General features: G+C 39.7%; 1 protein-coding gene across 2 annotated transcripts in view; it reads left to right on the forward strand.

The window, feature by feature from the left end:
* NETO1 (neuropilin and tolloid like 1) overlaps positions 1-18,861 on the forward strand; it is a 113,576-nt gene that overhangs the window by 82,989 nt on the left and 11,726 nt on the right. The window lies entirely within an intron of this gene.

Below are 18,861 nucleotides of genomic sequence, written 5' to 3' on the forward strand. Positions count from 1 at the left end.
TCTAATGCACCTCTCCATTGTTACATTATCGGTGCACACATTAATATAAGAAAGTACAGTGCCTGTGCATCTGTGCAGATCTTGGTGTTCAAACATGCTCCGATCAGTACTTTCAAAACAATCCTGGAGCTGACTGAAAGCGCCCTCTGGCCAGATTCTAACTGTTTTTATAACTGGCTGAATTCTTCTCGTAAGGGGGATATACTTCAGACATAAAAAAGTGAAGAATGGTCAGATGAACCTAAGTGGGGGAGGGAAATTGCCCTGTATGCCTGCTTGGATTGGAATACACATGATCCAAAATATTCTTTCCTCTAGTGGGGAAATTCACATACTGTTCAAACTTAGGAAAAACTGTCTTCAGGCAGTTAGAAGCCAAATAACCAAAGGGAAAGAGTTGCCATGTCTGGAATGAAGCAATTCAACTTTAAATAATTATTGTAAATGAGACTGAAAGGATGCAGTCATTTAGCAAAAGATATTGACGCAGTTATGAACAAATAATATGATTTGGTTCCTTGGGAAGGGGAGTCCCATGCGAAATGATGTTAGTATTTTGAACCAATATTTATCCAACTGAGGGTTCTCTGAATGAGAAGTGGTATTCCCAAGGTGCAAATACCAGCAAACTGACTAGCATGAAGCTTACCTGTGTTTAAATAAATGCATAATCATTTGACATGAAATCTTCTCTGGCATTTTTTTTTATTAAAAAAATTTTTTTTATTAAGTTTTCAAATACAAAATAAGAGATGTACACACAAAATCCCTTCACCGAAGAAGTAACAAACAAGAAAACCAAAACAAGTACACCAACAAACAATATAGAAAGAAGTAATAAAAAAAGAAAAAATATAAAAAAAAACCGACCATTCAGAACATTTTTAATATAACTAACTGGGCTTCCTCGCATCTCCCTTACCCTGCGTTCTTTATAATAAAAATATCAGCAAATTATTACCTTGTTTCATACCTTATTTTGTACTTTTCAACTATTATACTTCTAAATTTAAAGTAGTTTTTATCAATTGCTTATGCCTTAAATTAAACCTTATATTACTTTAAATTTCGACCTTTTCTTACTTATAACTTAATTTTCTGTTTCACAAAATCTAATTGCTGGAGCCGAAGTTTTCTGAATCGTGCAAGTTCTTAACATTCATACAACTTATATTGTTTTTGTAAATAGTCCTTAAATATTTTTCCTGTCCTCTTCCATTGTTTCTTCTCCCAAATCTCGGATTCTGCCAGTCATTTCAGCCAGTTCCATATAGTCCATCAGTTGCGTCTGCCACTCTTCCAGTGTGGGCAAATCTTGTGTCTTCCAATGCTTTGCAATAAGTATTCTTGCTGCTGTAGTCTCATACATAAAAAAAGTTCTATCCTTCTTTAACACTTTCTGGCCAACAATGCCCAAGAGGAAGGCCTCTGGTTTCTTAACAAAGGTATATTTAAATACCTTTTTTTACTCATTATAGATCATTTCCCAGAAGGCCCTCACTTTTGGACAAGTCCACCAGAGGTGAAAGAATGTCCCTTCAGCCTCCTTACATTTCCAACATTTATTATCAGACAGGTGATATATTTTTGCAAGCTTGACTGGGGTCATGTACCACCTATATATCATTTTCATAATATTTTCCTTCAGGGCATTACATGCCGTGAATTTCATTTCTGTGGTCCATAACCTTTCCCAGTCCTCAAACATAATGTTGTACCCAATATCCTGAGCCCATTTTATCATGGCTGATTTGACTGTCTCATCCTGTGTGTTCCATTTAAGCAGCAAGTTATACATTCTCGAAAGTACCTTAGTTTTTGGTTCTAACAATTCTGTCTCAAGTTTCAATTTTTCCACCTGGAATCCTATTTTTTTATCCAATTTGAAAACCTCTTGAATTTGAGCGTAATGTAGCCAGTCTCGCACCTTATTCTTTAATTTTTCTAAGCTCTGCAACCTCCAATTGTCTCCGATTATTTCCCAATATTTCGGCCAGCCGGCCTCCATATTGAGTCTTTTTCGGGCCTTAGCCTCCATTTGTGATAATCATCTCGGGGTCTTGTTTTCTAGTAAGTCTTTATATTTTGTCCAGACAATAAATATTGCTCTTCTGACAATATGGTTTTTGAACCCTTTATGAACCTCAACCTTGTCGTACCACAAATATGCATGCCATCCAAAAGCATTATTAAACCCTTCCAGATCTAGGACATCAGTGTTCTCTAACAATATCCAATCCTTCATCCAGCAGAAGCCTGCAGCTTCATAATATAACCTTAAGTCCGGCAGGGCAAATCCCCCTCTTTCCTTTGCATCAGTTAAAATCTTAAATTTTATTCTGGGCTTTTTGCCCTGCCAGACAAACTTGGAAATATCTTTCTGCCACTTTCCAAAACATTCCACTCTGTCCACAATCTGTAGGGTTTGAAACAAAAACAACATCTTTGGCAATACATTCATCTTTATAGCTGCAATTCGACCCAACAAGGAAAGTTTCAATCTTGACCAAGTTTCTAGATCCCTTTTAATTTCTAACCAACATTTTTCATAGTTATCCTTAAATAAGTTCAGGTTTTTAGCAGTCAAGTTTACCCCTAGGTATTTCACCTTCTTTACCTTCTTCCCCTCCATGATCTGATTACAGACCTCCAATAGTGGTTGTATCAAAAATTCTTTCAATATCTTATAATACTTGGAGGTAAGTCCATCTGGTCCTGGAGATTTGCCTAGTTGCATATTCTGAATGGCACCCTCAATTTCTTGTTGTGTTATTTTGTAGTTCAGGATTGATCTCTTTTCCTGGAATAATTTTGGTAGTCCATTAATTTTTAGAAATTGGTCTATCTCAGTCTCTTCCTGCGGCCCTTGCGTGTAAAGTTGTTTGAAGTATCTCTGGAAACACTTTCTAATTTCCTCGGGTTTCTGGATAATTCTCCCTTCAATCTCTAGGTTAGTAACCGTATTCAGTTTTTGTCTCTTTTTCAACTGCCATGCTAGCAGTTTCCCACACTTATTCGCTGATTCAAATGATCTTTGTTTCATCTGTTTAATTTTCCACTCAACTTCTTGATTTATCAATTTAGCATATTGTGCTTGGTAGAATTTGATTTCTCTCAGAACCTCCTGTGATTTTGGTTTTGATCTCAATTTTTTCTCACCATCTCTTATCTTCTCTAAGATCTTATCCTTTTTTTCATTCCAAAGTCTTTTCTTTATCGTGTTCTGTTGTATCAAAAACCCTCTCATAACTGCTTTACTTGCGTCCCAGATTATTCTTTTTTCCACCGTAGTGTTCAAATTTAAAGTTTTTTGGGCCTTCTTCACAATCTCCTGATCTCTTAATAGGGTGTCATTCATTTTCCATCTGAAGGAACCGATTGGAGTAAGTCTCATTTCCACTTTCATAGCGTTATGGTCGGAGCAGGTTTTTGGGCAGATTTTCACTTTTCTAGTCTTAGGTGCCAGCCCTCTAGTTATCCATATTTGGTCGATTCTTGTCCATGACAGATGGGCTTCAGAAAAGAAAGTTCCTTCTTTACCTAAGGGGTTCTTTGTCCTCCATATATCTATCAAGTCCATATTGTCAGTTAGTTCAAAAAAGGTTTTAGGTAGTCTGCCGTCTTTTGTTAAATTTTGATTTTGTGACTTATCCATATTTGTAGAGACCACCCCATTCATATCTCCCATCATGATGATGTTGGTATAGTCCAGATAGTCCAGCATTGTCTCATGCAGCTTCCTATAAAATTCTGATTTCCCCTCGTTCGGTGCATAGATTCCTAATATTAAAAACTTTTCTCCTTGAGCCTGTATTTCAATTGCCAAAATTCTTCCTTGCTCATCTTTAAATAAAAATTTCGGTGACAGGCTCTCCTTTGCATAGATCACCAATCCTCTTTTCTTGACTCTGTCCGATGAGATAAATTCTTGGCCTAATCTTTTGTTAATTAACACTTTCCTATGGAGCCTAGTCACATGTGTTTCCTGCAAGCAAATAATGTCCAATTGTTCTTTTTTCAATATATGAAAGATTCTTCTCCTTTTTTCCGGGGAGTTCCCGCCATTAATGTTCCAACTAAGGAGCTGCAGAGACATCCTGGGTCAGTCTGTTAGTCCTGTGGTGGCGTCTCTTTCTTTTGATCCTCTGGTCCCGAGGGTACAGGTGTCGGTACAAGTAGAGGCGGAGGTGGTGGCCAAGAACCTACTGCTCCTTTCTGAAGGTCCTCTTCGTGGTCGTTCAAAAACTTTTTTTGATCTTCTGCTGTTCTAATTTTAACTTTCTTTCCCTTGAAGTTGAAGGATAATCCTTGTGGAAACTCCCACCTAAAAGGAATTGAATTGCCTTTTAATAGTGTTGTTAGTCCTGTGTAAGTAGCTCTAAGGTCCAAGAGTTGTTTCGGAATGTCCTTGTAAATTTCTGCTCTGATGCCTTGAATGACAAGTGATTTTCCAAAATGAAGGCCTAATATTTTTTCTCTCTCTTGCTTGGATCTCAAAATAATCAAACAGTCTCTGGATCTGTCCTTCCTCACTACTCTTCCCAATCTAAAAGCACTTACAATTTTAAAATCGTTGTCTTCTTCTATACCCCAGAACTTTGAAAATTCTGATGTCAAATAACCAATCAAGTCTCCCTGTTCAAGTTCTGGGATAGCTCTTAATCTGAGATTATTTTCCCTATTTCTCAGTTCAACCATAGACAGGTAGGCCTGCTGTTCATTAACCTGTTTATGCAAAGGCTTTACCTCCACTTTTATTGCCTCAGCCTTCTGATTGGCTTCCCCAGCTTTTTGAAAAGCTTCCTCAGCCAATTTGTGATTTTCTGCAGTTGCGTCCTGGAGATTCCCAATTGCTTGTGTATGTTGAGCAACTTGATCAGTCAGTTTGCTAATAGTGGCTGTAGCTTGATCAATTTTGGATGAATGCTCATCCGCCTTTTTGTTTAAAATTCCCAGTTGTTCCAAAATTTGATTTAAAACTGTTTCAGAACCTCCTGAAGCCATATCCTCTGATGATGTCTGCTCAACTTCCCCTTCTTGTGTCCCTAAAACAGCTGGGACAGATGATCTGCGTGGCTGAGAGGTCAAAGTTGTTTGTACCAGTTGTTTAGCTTTCGTTTTAGCCAATCTTGCTTTCCCTGTGCCACTCATTCCAATCCTGTCTACGTGCCAAGGTCAGACCATATGCAGTCCCATGGGAAAGACAGTTCCAGAGAGTAAATAACAAGGCAGCAAAGAATCAAAACAAAATGCAGTTCCCAGACAGTTGTAAATCCAAAATCCTCTAGGGGGAGTGCAACTGTACTTCAGAAGAAAGAAAGGGATTTTTCCGCCATTAAAGTCCCAGCAGTTAAAAACAGATTTGAAGGGGACCTTCAACTTCCTTTTGGCATGTAGAGCTTTTCCCCAAGTTAAAACAAAGTCTCAAGAAAGGTGCAAGAAACAGTTTCCCTGCTTGTATCCAAACTGTAACGCTCGCATGTAGCACTTTCAATATTAAAAACAGTTTCAGCAATTTGACAGTTCTTTTTTAGCCTGGCAGTCCGTGACTTTGGGTTTCTCAGTCATTTGTAAATCCCAAAGGAGGGGGAAAGTCCAATCGAAAACCCACAAAAGTAAAGCAAAATTGTCTCTTTTAGTTTCTTAAAAACAAGTTCAGTTGTTGCACGATAATCCACACTTTTTACAATCCTTTTTAAAGCACTTCCAGCTTGTCAAAATCTTTGCTTTGATCTCTTAAGCATGATCGGGAGACGGACTTCCTGGTTGCGTCTCCCGTTTTCAGCCGAATTCAATCACTTTAGTCCCAAAAATTTTAAAATCCCCTACTCACGGGTTTGTAGTTTAGAGTCTAATGTTCCAGGAAGAAAGGTCGGCGCTCATCGGCAGCAGCTGCGCGGCTTCACTTCCGCAGAAAGAGCGATGAACTCACAGCACCGCTCCCCCTTCCACGTTCCGGAGCCCCTTCTTCGTTTCTGGGGGGGCTTCAGGTGCCCGCCGAGTCCCACGGCCACAGGCTCACTCTGCCTGTGGTTTTTCTTTATGGGTCTCTGCTTTGCCGTAGCGGACGACCCTTTTCTACGGAGCTCCCCTTCACAGCGCGAAGAGGACCGCCATTGCCGTTTCGCGCCGCCTCCGGAAGTCTCTCTTCTCTGGCATTTTGTATGTGACTGAGAGCAAGTCTCTGAAGATACCTGTTTTAGAGCATCATATTCACTAAATTTGGACTGGATATTTATTTATTTTTGAATCTGATGCATCCTGTTGCACAGGAATTGTGTTTCTTCCTGTTCCTGTATGGTGCAGATTGAAAAGTAATTTAAGCTGCTATTCATAAATCAAGCTGGCTTCAGAAATAATACTCTGTATTACTCTGACGCCATTGCTGTTTGTTTATTTCTGTGTTTGAAGCAATCCTGAATATCCAGAATCTGATTCATTTAAATCAAAGGCATCATATTCTGTTACCTTAGAAACAACCCTGATGGCACTGGGGGATTCAGTACTTATGAAAAACTGAAGCGTAAGCACACGGTCACCAGTTCATGCTTGGGATGTAAGTGAGAATATTTTTACAAGGCTTTCAATATCAAAAAAGGAGCACAGGAATCTTCTTGTTTTCTGCTCTTGAGAGACCCTCTAAGGGATTGCTCCCACCTCAGCTGTATGTTTTGAAACAAATAACGTTTTCTTCATATAAATACTTGTCACCATGTATTATGTATTATTTTGCTGGTTACTAGTCCAGTAGGCACATGCTCTTTTCAGGGCATATGACCATCTTAGCAAAGGTTTACAAGTCACTTGTATTATGGAGCCATATTGTTACCTGCTTGACTGTGCTTTGTGATAAACCCACAGCATTCAGTTTCCTCTGACCACAGTGAAATCTGTATGTGTGTTTTGGCAGATCTGGTCTGAAGGACTTAATGACACCATTAGTTGTTTCTGTGTCAGTTGTACTGAATATTAATTGCAAATGATGTGTGCTAGAAAATAAAGCAGATGACTGATATGCCACCAGGGAGGCTTGCTGTATTAATGAGAGCAAAAGTGTGTGAATTTCTGCTTCTGTAGGCACACACCATTCTTCAGGGGACTTCAGGAGAGAGAGAGAAAGTTTGGACCATTCAGAGCTACAGTAGTGGCAGATGGCATTTCACTGTTCTATCAATTGTCTTCATTAACTGTTGCAGTTTGATAGAGCTCAGATAGACACAGAGGGAGCAGGATGGCAGGGGAAGGCTGTCTTAGCTGCTATTTCAAAACACATTTAACACTCTTTCTTTTAGTAACACCCCAAAACTGTAGTTACATCTGGAGAAATAAGCCCCAGATACTCTTTAACGCTCAGTGTAACATTTGTTATCCAAATGGCCTGAAGAACTGTTTACCAAAAGTTGAATTGGGACTCAAAAATACTCACTAAAGTGTTGCTAGCAGCAGGGTTTGTTTGTGGGTGGGATGCCATGCAAGGAGAAGGGATAAAAACGCTTCAGTCACAGTAGCTCCCTTAGGCGTATGACTGGTGCTGATATTGTTATCATTTTGACACCAAGTTAAAATGTGTTTTCCTGTGCATTCAAAGGGTTTTTAAGTTGGTGATAGATTAGCTCATGGTGCTGCTTTAACTGCCTTTATTTTTCTTTATTTATTTAATAGTTGGTCATAATATGACGCTTATCTGATGCTCTGAACTCCACTCTGGTGTCTGTATAAATGTAGGGTTGACTATAAATATTTAAAGAAAAAAGAAAAGGGGGGGGGGACCTAAAACCTAAAGGATATATGTCAGCTCAGATGGTTTTAGAATTCATATCCTCCTTCCTTTTTGTTTCTCAGTATTTCTGCTGATCACTAAATGGAGGAAGACATCTTCAGTGCATAGTGTAGGACTCTAGAACTTTCCCTTTTTCCATGGAAAAAGAAAAGCCTCTGTGGTCATTTCCTCCTTCAACTTTCATGTATTTTAGTGTTTTTTGGTTTCTGTGGAAGCCGCCCAGAGTGGCTGGGGAAACCCAGCCAGATGGGCGGGGTACAAATAATAAATTATTATTATTATTATTATTATTATTATTATTATTATTATTATTATTATTATGAAGCAACACTGAAGCAGTATGGAAGGACACAAGTATTGAGGAATGCAAGATATGGGACGTAGGCAGTGGCCAGGAATATATTTATAGGTGTAGCCATATTGGGAAGGGTGCACACCTGTCTGAATGGACATCTGTGGCTGTGGATGAATGCCTGTATTTTTGAACTGCTGTTGACATTTGTGAATGGTAATGGTAATAAGGAATATCTGCTTTGATAAGTGTCTGCAAATGAGTGTTAAAGGATAAAATGGTTTTGTAATTGGGCCAGAGCCCCATCATCAGTCCATACTTCACAAGTATTATCAGCTATATCCAGTGGGGGGTTTTTATGCGGGTACGCGGGGGTACGCATACCCCTAAATATTTTGTGAATCTAAGTTTGGCCTCATTGAGGGGCAGTATTTCAATATGAGTAGGAAAATGAGAGTACCCCTAAACATTTCTTTTTTTTAGAAAAAAAGCACTGGTTATATCAAATCTGGCTCCAACCAACAGTATCCTTTAACACAATATGTAAATGTCACACACAAAAAGTAAAGATAGCTATGACGAGGCATAAGAAACATTCCAAAATCCAAAGTAGGGCAGTATCTTTGTTAGGCCAACCAGAATGTCACAAAATAGGGTGCAAGCTTACAAGTTCTCTTAAATTCTCCATCAGGCTGATTGGTAAACAAAGCAAGAGAATGAAGTGGAGTATATGGACTTTTGGTAAAGTCATGGGTCTGCATGTTGTGCAAATAATAACACAGCCTGCAAACTGCAAAATTGTTTATCTTGTGGTGAAATGCATGGATTCCATGTGTGTTTGGAAAGAGACTTAGAATTATTGAATCATAGAATTGTAGAGTTGGAAGGGGACCCAGAAGACCATCTAGTTCAGTGTCAATTCTCCCTTCATACATTATAAAGGAAGCATTGCCAGAGGATGCACACTTCACTCATATAGCTCCTGTTGATGATACTACGTAACATCAGTTTCTGTCCCCAGTTTTAATGTTCCAAGTGCTATCTAATCCATTTAACTAAACTTACCATTTCCACGCACTTAGGAAGTTTTACATGTGAAAAACTTTGATGCATTATTTGAAACATTTGTTCCCACTACCTGAAATCAAAACCTATGGTAAAAGGTAAAAAGGTAAAGGACCCCTGGATGGTTAAGTCCAGTCAAAGGCAACTATGGGGTGCGTGCCCACCTTGCTTCAGGCCAAGGGAGCCTACATTTGTCCACAGACAGCTTTCCAGGTCATGTGGCCAGCATGACTAAACTGTTGCTGGCACATGGAGGACTGTGACGAGTGCCAGAGTGCATGGAAACGCCATTTACCTTCCTGCTGCAGTGGTACCTATTTATCAACTTTCACTGGCATGCTTTCGAACTGCTATGTTGACAGAAGCTGGGACAGAGCAAAGTGAGCTCACCCTGCTGCGTGGATTCGAACCACCAACCTTCTGATAGGCAACCCCAAGAGGCTCAGTGGTTTAGACCACAGTGCCACCCACATCCCTGATTGAAACCTATGAGAAGTAAAGAGAAGAGGAATGAGGTGACATGCCTCTTTAAATTATGACACTTTGAATTTGTTCTCAAAAATATTATAGTTGTTTCTACCCCCCCCCCCCACTTTCTTCTTCCCTTTGTCTGTTTTTCAGTCTGAATAATGACAGACATGCTACATCCACAGCTCCCCCAAAGAGCTTAACTTCTGAGCACAAACACCCACACTTAAATATAAAGGAAAATTATTACATTGGTGGCATGGGGATCAGAGGAAATCCCTTTATTAGCACCACAGAACAGACATCCATTCTATTACCTTTGACAGCTGGTTAGCAGTAGTCAGTCTCTTGATACCTATCATTCGAACAGTATTTGACCTTCTTGCCATTTAGAAGAATTGCCTTAAGCTCACTCTTATCTGGAAGCCTAATTTCTTCAGCCATCCATATATATATATATATATATATATAGGTTTTGGTGTCTTCGGGTGTCTTCCCGTGTAAGAGTTGGGGTGTCTAGGCGACGTTTCGACGAGGTCTCACTCGTCATCTTCAGGCTGGTGCCCAGAACGTTGGAGGCTATACACCACACCCCCTCAACAGTATTTATAGGAACTCAAACACTGAGATCCTGCTCTGTTCTAGTAACAAGAAGCCGAAAGCACCAGCCTGAAGATGACGAGTGAGACCTCGTCGAAACGTCGCCTAGACACCCCAACTCTTACACGGGAAGACACCCGAAGACACCAAAACCTACATTCCTGTACCCGTGAAAATCTACGAAAGCATATATATATATATATATATATATATATATATATATATATATATGCTTTCGTAGATTTTCACGGGTACAGGAATGTAGGTTTTGGTGTCTTCGGGTGTCTTCCCGTGTAAGAGTTGGGGTGTCTAGGCGACGTTTCGACGAGGTCTCACTCGTCATCTTCAGGCTGGTGCTTTCGGCTTCTTGTTACTGGAACAGAGCAGGATCTCAGTGTTTGAGTTCCTATAAATACTGTTGAGGGGGTGTGGTGCAGAGAAGAAGTTCCCAGGTTATTGTGCCTTTTCTTCTTTTGTTCCTTAATTACTTGGGGGATATCTTGAGTGATATCTTGAGTGATATTCTGAGTACCACTTAGGTGGGTCATTAAGTGTGGATTAGTTGCTATAGCTATCGTGTCTTGACCTCTTGACTCAGTGCAGTACAGCCATCTTCTCAGAAAAATCTCTTCACAAGCTCAAAAGGTCAAGACACGAAAGCTATAGCAACTAATCCACACTTAATGACCCACCTAAGTGGTACTCAGAATATCACTCAAGATATCACTCAAGATATCCCCCAAGTAATTAAGGAACAAAAGAAGAAAAGGCACAATAACCTGGGAACTTCTTCTCTGCACCACACCCCCTCAACAGTATTTATAGGAACTCAAACACTGAGATCCTGCTCTGTTCCAGTAACAAGAAGCCGAAAGCACCAGCCTGAAGATGACGAGTGAGACCTCGTCGAAACGTCGCCTAGACACCCCAACTCTTACACGGGAAGACACCCGAAGACACCAAAACCTACATATATATATATCTCACTCGTCATCTTCAGGCTGGTGCTTTCGGCTTCTTGTTACTAGAACAGAGTAGGATCTCAGTGTTTGAGTTCCTATAAATACTGTTGAGGGGGTGTGGTGTATAGCCTCCAACGTTCTGGGCAGAGAGGAAGTTCCTAGGTTAATGTGCCTTTTCTTCTTTTGTTCATTAATTACTTGAGGGATATCTTGAGTGATTACTTGAGTGATATTCTGAGTACCACTTAGGAGGGTCATTAGGTGTGGATTAGTTGCTAAAGCTTTCGTGTCTTGACCTCTTGACCTTGTAAAGAGTTTTTCTGAGAAGATGGCTGTACTGCACTTAGTTGTGCTCTGGCTTGGCTTCGTGTATAGGGGCGAGCTGTGGTTTTGTGCCCTGTGCCAGCCAGATCTGTGTAGGGATTGCAGGGGGGTGCAGCATCCGGAGGTGCCACTATGGTTTGGCTACTGGATGGTGTCTGTAATTTATCTGTGGAGAGGGTCTGGGTTTGGGTCTGGTGTGGTTGATTGGAGATGGCGTTCTGTGTGCCTCTGGTTCTGGTGTCGGTTTTTGTGGGGAGGGCTAATTTCCAGATGTCTGGCAGGCGGGACGTGTCGTCACGCTTGTTCATGTTGTGAGGGTGTTTCTCTATCTCGATGGCTTCCATGATTATTCTCTTGTGGTGATGTTCCATGTTAAAGAGCAATTTGGAATCTGCAAAATTAATTTCGTGTCCTGTTTCTTTCATGTGTTGGTAAAGAGAGGAAGTTTTTTCTTCTTTTTTGACGGCATTCTTGTGTTCTGCGATACGTGCATTTATTCGTCTGTTTGTTTGTCCAATGTACGTGGCTGGGCAGACTTTGCAGGGTATTTCATAGACCCCTTGGTTTTCTAACTGGATTTTATCTTTTGGGTTTCTGAGGATATTGGCTATTTTTTGGTTGGTGCAAAAGGCTGTTTTGATATTGTGTTTATGGAGGATTTTGCTAATTTTATCTGTAGTGCCCTTGATATAAGGAAGGAGGGCCATGCCATTGTTTTCTTCTGTGTCTTGGTTTTTGGGGGGTGTTTCTTTTTGGATTAGCTTCGTAACCCTGTTTTGCTGCTTTATATATATATATATATAAAGTTTGGTGTAACTCTTAAGTTATCATAGTTTTGCTATCACTAATAAAATCCAATGCATGCTGAACTTGGAACATGGTTAGCTTCTGTGTCCTTTGTTTCCAGTGTACTATTCATTTTGGAAGAAGCAACTTCATAAACAGAGGATGCCATTAATTCTTGTTCTTGATGTTAAAGGAAAAACAAAATAATAATGATCTTTTTTAAGCTGATCACATCAAAATGGGATAATTACCAGGAACCAAGAATGTTTCAGAGCCTCTTCAGGTATACTTTATTTGCATCCTTCTGTAATATCATAGGAAGAGGAACTTGTTAATCTCTTCCATGGAGAAAGATGCCTGAGCTTCCACTTCACACAGGGACCACAGAAGTGTGGAAGGAAAATGCGTAGCACAACTCATGTGCACATCATCTGCATAATGTGAAATCCAAAGAAGGAATTTGATCAAGTTCCTACTATGAACTATTGAGGGTTCTTGTTTTATATGGCTCTAGAACTCTTTTATTCTCCAGTGGGTGGTGCTGTGAGTTAAACCACAGAGCCTAGGACTTGCCAATCAGAAGGTCAGCAGTTCGAATCCCCACGACGGGGTGAGCTCCCATTGCTTGGTCCCTGCTCCTGCCAACCTAGCAGTTCAAAAGCACATCAAAGTGCAAGTAAATAAATAGGCACCACTCTGGCGGGAAGGTAAATGGTGTTTCCGTGTGCTGCTCTGGTTCACAAGAAGCAGCTTAGTCATGCTGGCCACATGACCTGGAAGCTGTACGCTGGCTCCCTCGGCCAATAAAGTGAGATGAGTGCCGCAACCAAAGAGTCGGTCACAACTGGACCTAATGGTCAGGGGTCCCTTTACCTTTATTCTCCAGCAGCGTGAGTTCTTCAGTTATGATCATATTGTGGAAAGGGTCATCCAGAGCATTTATTGCTAAAGCAGCAACTCCATGAGTATAATTAAGACGAATTTATTCTAAGAATGCCATCTCAAGGACATCACCATTTTCACACGCACGCACACACACAAACTATTTGTGAGAAAGAGAGAAAGGAAATTTGAAGTCCATTCAAATTATGAGGTCACATTTGAAGTCATTTAGTTCAACCAATTGCTGATGCAGGAAATCCACCACTGCTGCATCCCTGATAGGTAGCTATGTGCTTAAAAGCCTCTAACAAAACTACCACCTTCTGTGGCAGTCTGATTTACTGCCAGTCTGTCTTGGTCCAGCAGTTTGGGAGGAAGTTCTTTGTTTGCTCATGTATTTGGTGAATTGTCAGAAATAAAGCCCTGCAAATATTTGAAGACTATTACATACTCTTAGGGCTGAAACCAGAAATAGAAAGAGAGGGAAACTCCAGTGGACTTGTGCAGTGGACTTTCCTGGCTCCTCTGTCCACTTCATTTTCCTGCATTGTCAAAAAACATTCCCAAGGGTCAAGGGAACTGCTGGAAAAGTGGGTGATGGGGCATGGGGAGCTGCACTGGAGCAGAGAAACTGGAGTAGAAGTGCCGTTCTGATCTTGCAAGATGTATCTTGATCCAATTTTGAATCAAATACAACAATGTATTTTATGCATGCTAACTGAAAAATATTTGGTAATGAATTATTGTAGCGAGGGGGACATGCGTTAGAAACTCAGAAATCAGTATTTGGACACCCTTTCCCTGTATAGTAACCCTCCCATATATTTTGGACTACAGCTTCCATTGGCCCCAGCCAACTGGGGCACCAGTTTGGGGAAGGTTGCAGTAGGGCATGCTCTTCAAAGAGTGACTTCGTGCAGATATAATGCTGATTTTGATTAGGCTTTGATATAACTTCTGAAAACAGAATTACAGTTCATTGTTTGCTGTATTGTACTATATGAATTGAATAGGTTCCAGGAAACACCTTTATTAAATTGGAATTTCACTGCATTAACTTACATTTTATAACATTATTCCGTTCTATGAAAAGATTTCTTCTGCACAGGGAACAAGATTGAAATTCAAAAGCACCTAGATAAATTAGAAGGCTGGGCAGAAAATGAAATAATAATTCAAGGAAGACAAGTATAAATGACTACATACTAGGAAGGAAATGTATAAAAGTATAAGCCCTAGCACCCCTATAAGGATGACCTAAATCTGAACCTCCCATTACTCTGTTTGATACTTTTGATGATTGTTATTCTCTCCAAGTCAAATTATAAGAACAAACCAGAATCTTTGTTAAAGAATGTGGCGTAGATAACAATCAAGGGAGTATAAAAGTATTCATGTTATGGAGGAGAAACGAGACATCCCTTCACCTGTAGCTGCTCTTAATTCCATAAATAGTCAACCACCTACAGAGGTGGATTTAGGAGAGTGCAACTGGTTTGGTTACACTTAGTGCAGAGCCTTGGGGTTGCTGCAGGGGGTGCTTCAACAATACACTGGAAGGTGAGAGACATGGGGCGGCACCAAATTTTGGCCTTGCACAAGACATCACTGAAATTTGAGACCCCAAGTTCTGCCACTGCCACCTACCACCATTCCCCTACTCTTCCCCTACATTTCCAGTGTTGGCTTCATAACATCATGTTACCTGAAAAAATTCCCTTTCCCTTTCCCTTTCCACTGTATTAAGTGAGGCCCACTTAATTTTGCTGTGCCCTGATATTTATCTGTTTGTGGCAACATGGAGACAGGCTGGTGGTGCCAGTGTTGTGAAATGCCCTCTCTGCTGAGACATTAAAGGGTTCATCCATATTGGCATTCTGCTGGCTTTTGAAAGGCAACATAACCGTTAAGGCAAGCAGTCCCTTCAGTTTCTTGACCCAACTGTTTTAATTACTTTTTAAGTGTTTGATTTTTATGTTTTTTTAATGGGCTTGTTTCATTGTACATTTTAAATGTGGGTTTTTAAAAATCTTTGATTTATTGTAAGTGGTATACAGTAGCAGCGGGTGGAGCACTGGAGGTGGAACGCCACTGTTCTCCATGCTTTCAAACACAGGGTGCTGCTGGTGCTTCCTGGACAGAGAGGGGCAAGGCACGGGGAGCTTGGCACTGTGCAGTGGAGCACATTGGAGCCAATTTGGTGCACTTGCCATTATGCCCTCACTCAGTGCTGAGCTCCCCATGTCTCTCCTCTCTCCCTCCGGTAAGTGCCGGCAACACGCTGTGTTTTAAGGACAGGAGAGCAGCCATTCACTTCCCCATTGCTCCACTGACCATGGTAGCTGGTGTGTGTGTGTGTGTGTGTGTATATATACGAAAGCATATATATATATATATATATATATATATATATATATATATATATATTACTAATATCAGCAACAACGTTTTGTTGCATTGTGTTGATCAACTGTGATCTAGAACAATTTGAAGATCATGCTTTGAGAGGCGCACACTCTCATTCTGAACAGATAAGTTGGAAGTAAATTCTATTGAACCCAACAGAATTTACTCTTATGCAGCCTACATAAGATTGGAAAGAATTAGCTGCAAGACACAAAACCAGTATTATTATGAAGGTAATAATTAAAAAAAATCAAATGTGAGATTTATTGGCTATTTTGGTAGCCTCTTGAAACCGTGACCAATAGAGGCTGCTTTGAAATTGGTGTTAATGAGAATGCATTAACTTTAATGTTGGCTCTTCTGAATGTGTATCATGAAGGAACCAAAATACAATATGTTAGTCTAATGTACTAATTCCAAGAATCTACATCTATCAACCCAGTATAATCTATTTCCCTACCCCTTCTGTATTGTTATTATATACATAATCATGTTTATGAGGTAACACTTAGCATATGAATATTATACCAGTTCAAACAAGATGCTGTTTGTAACTAGTTAAATGTGCATTAAACTGACTTTTGTCCCTGATAGGAGCTAGTGGTTGCATTCACATGTAACACTAAACTCATGACTTAGGTGTTGTGCCACAGTGAGCCCAGTGGACCAGGGAGTAGCAAAGTGAGCATATGTTCATTTTCTAGTTCCAGTAAACTATAGTTAAGCTTACTGTAATGTCTGAACACCATTGTGGCAAAGATAGACTAGCGGGCAGTAAAATGTCAGACTGCCACTGTAGCCTCGTGTTAACAAGGGGATAGCTATGATTGAAGAGGTCTTTGAATTTTAACTTCAGAATCAAATATATCAAAAGGGTGGTCAATGTTAATTTGTCATTTAGTATACATTTTACCTCCTTTTATTGGCTCATAAATATAGTCTGATAAGACAGTGAGATTTCACCCAAATGGTAGTGATTGTGTTGAGGGAACTGGCTGGTGTAAATAAAAGGCCAGTTTCAGTACTGGTTAGAAAGGATAGCAGCTTTGGAGCTGAAGTTTATTAGTGTGGAATACTGAAGGACCTAGGCAGAAGCCTCAAGGGAATCAGGAGAAAGAGTAGAGGTTGATAGCTGAAGGGAAGCTGAAGATCCAACATAGGATCTGATAAAACTGGGGCAAAGAGTTGAACGACATGTGTCAAGTAGTGAGCAAGGCTCTGTGCAACTGGTTGTTGGGAACCTGAGGCAATAGTTGTTGCTGGACCAGTTTGAAAAACATGGCTGCACCTTGAGAGAAGCCTGAAGGACTTCCAAGTGAAGTTGAATAATGCATGCGAAGTCCTCCTAGTTTTGTGACTTGTATGTTTCCTGGGGAAGGAGAGTGATAGGGTGATTAGCAAGGACTTGGTTAGGGGGTGAAATTGTAATTGTGCATAGCTACCTTCTAACAGGGACAGTAACACTATTATGCAGTGCTGTTGTTCAGAGTAATAGTAACTAAGTGAAAATATAAGGCTTTTGAATTGTATACTGTGGAGAAAAAATGAGGAGGGAAATTTAAAAATTGAAAGGTAAATGTTTTGTTTTTTAAAGTGGAAGTTAGCAGTAATAAAAATTGTGTGTGTGTGTGAAACTGATCTCAACAATGTATTTGTGACTGATGGGGAAAAACACAAATAGGTCATCAAGGTGGCTAAGAATGGTTAACAGGATCCAGACCTGGAGCACCACTCATATTTTTAATCACTGTCCATAGGGAGAGATTTAAAAAGAAACAGCTGTGGGCAAAGGCTGCTGTTTTTCTTTCAACGGGATGATCAGATTAATTCGTATCCTAAGGGCTAAATTACAATTTTGGATCCTCTAGAGTAAGTTTGCCACCTTGTGTCTGATGTTTGCAACAGAACATAATAAGAACTACTGTACTGGATTAAACTGCAGTAATGTCTAATCTACTCTTTTCTCTCTAGTAGTGTTGAGCAAGAAGCCCCTGGGAAACTCACAAACCATCATCTGTGGTTTGTAGCCAACATCTGCTAATCAAAGCTATCCCGCCTCTGAACATAACCCTCTAATTCCCATTTGCTTGCCTTTATCACCTAATTGAAAAGCTTCCACTCTTTAGCTTTTATTTAGAAAAAAGTTCATTCTCTATAATGATACCTAAATTCCTTTCCTAATAACTCCAATGCTGAATCAAAATTCAGGAATTGGAAAAAAGGAATTGCCTTTTCAGCATCCTTCCCATTATTTATTTCTATTTAGTTTGTTTATTACAACTGCATATATGTTCCATAATGGAGGTTCTCTAGCCAGCTCACAAAGCAAATAAGCAAAGTACACAATTGAACAATGTAAATTATGGCAAATTTATTTTATAAGTAGATAAAACAAAATTGAAGCTATTTATGCACAGGAACTGCATGATCATGCCATAATTTATTGCAGAAGCTTTCTCTGTCCAATAAAAAAATGATTTGCCTGAACTATACATTATCTACAATCACATGGTACATAAATTTAATTAACATTGAGGAATGGTGCAAAATGTGAGCAATTTCACAAAACATGAAAGCATTATACTGATTATGGTCCCAATATCTTTGTTGTACATCATCACAAGTAAATTTAGTCCCGATAGCAAATAGATGAAAGTAGGGGTTTGGTCTTAGTTGAGAATGGAAAAACTTTTTAAAAATTATTTCAGTTTCTCATTTTTCCAATCTTAAATTCAGTTCTCCACTTTTCTGCAGGAATTTGTGGTGGTGGTTGTGGTGGTGGTGGTGGTGATGATGATGAATTTAAAAAACTTCATTAATTTTCTGCATTGTGTGAATTTCTTCTAATAAACCCTTTCAGATGCAGTTTTGACTAGTGTGCACATATTTGCAAACAATTTCTCTTAATATAATGCATCCCCCCCCCATATTCCTGCCATGAATATATTAATCTTATGCACATTTCCCACCAATATAGGAATTTTTGTAAACATTGGTTGGTTGGATAACTGCATCTCAAATTTTGGAGAAAAGCATTCAATTTTTTTTTTTATAAAAAAAGATTCTAATTATTTGTCCTTGTGCTGCCTGTGGAAATGATAGCCAGTATTACTGTACAATCTAACTCTGTGAAGAGAAAAATGGATTGTCATTCTGAAGGTATAACCTTAACTTAGATCTGGGAACTTTCTATTGCTGAACAATCTCCACTGGGTTGTAAAATTCTCATTGAGGACATTGGATTTCCCTGTGAAAACTGAAATGAAGTATATGGCCTCCAGTAACACTTTCATCTT

Source organism: Podarcis bocagei (assembly GCF_964188305.1).
Source record: "Podarcis bocagei genome assembly, chromosome: 8".
Taxonomy (NCBI): Eukaryota; Metazoa; Chordata; class Lepidosauria; order Squamata; family Lacertidae; genus Podarcis; species Podarcis bocagei.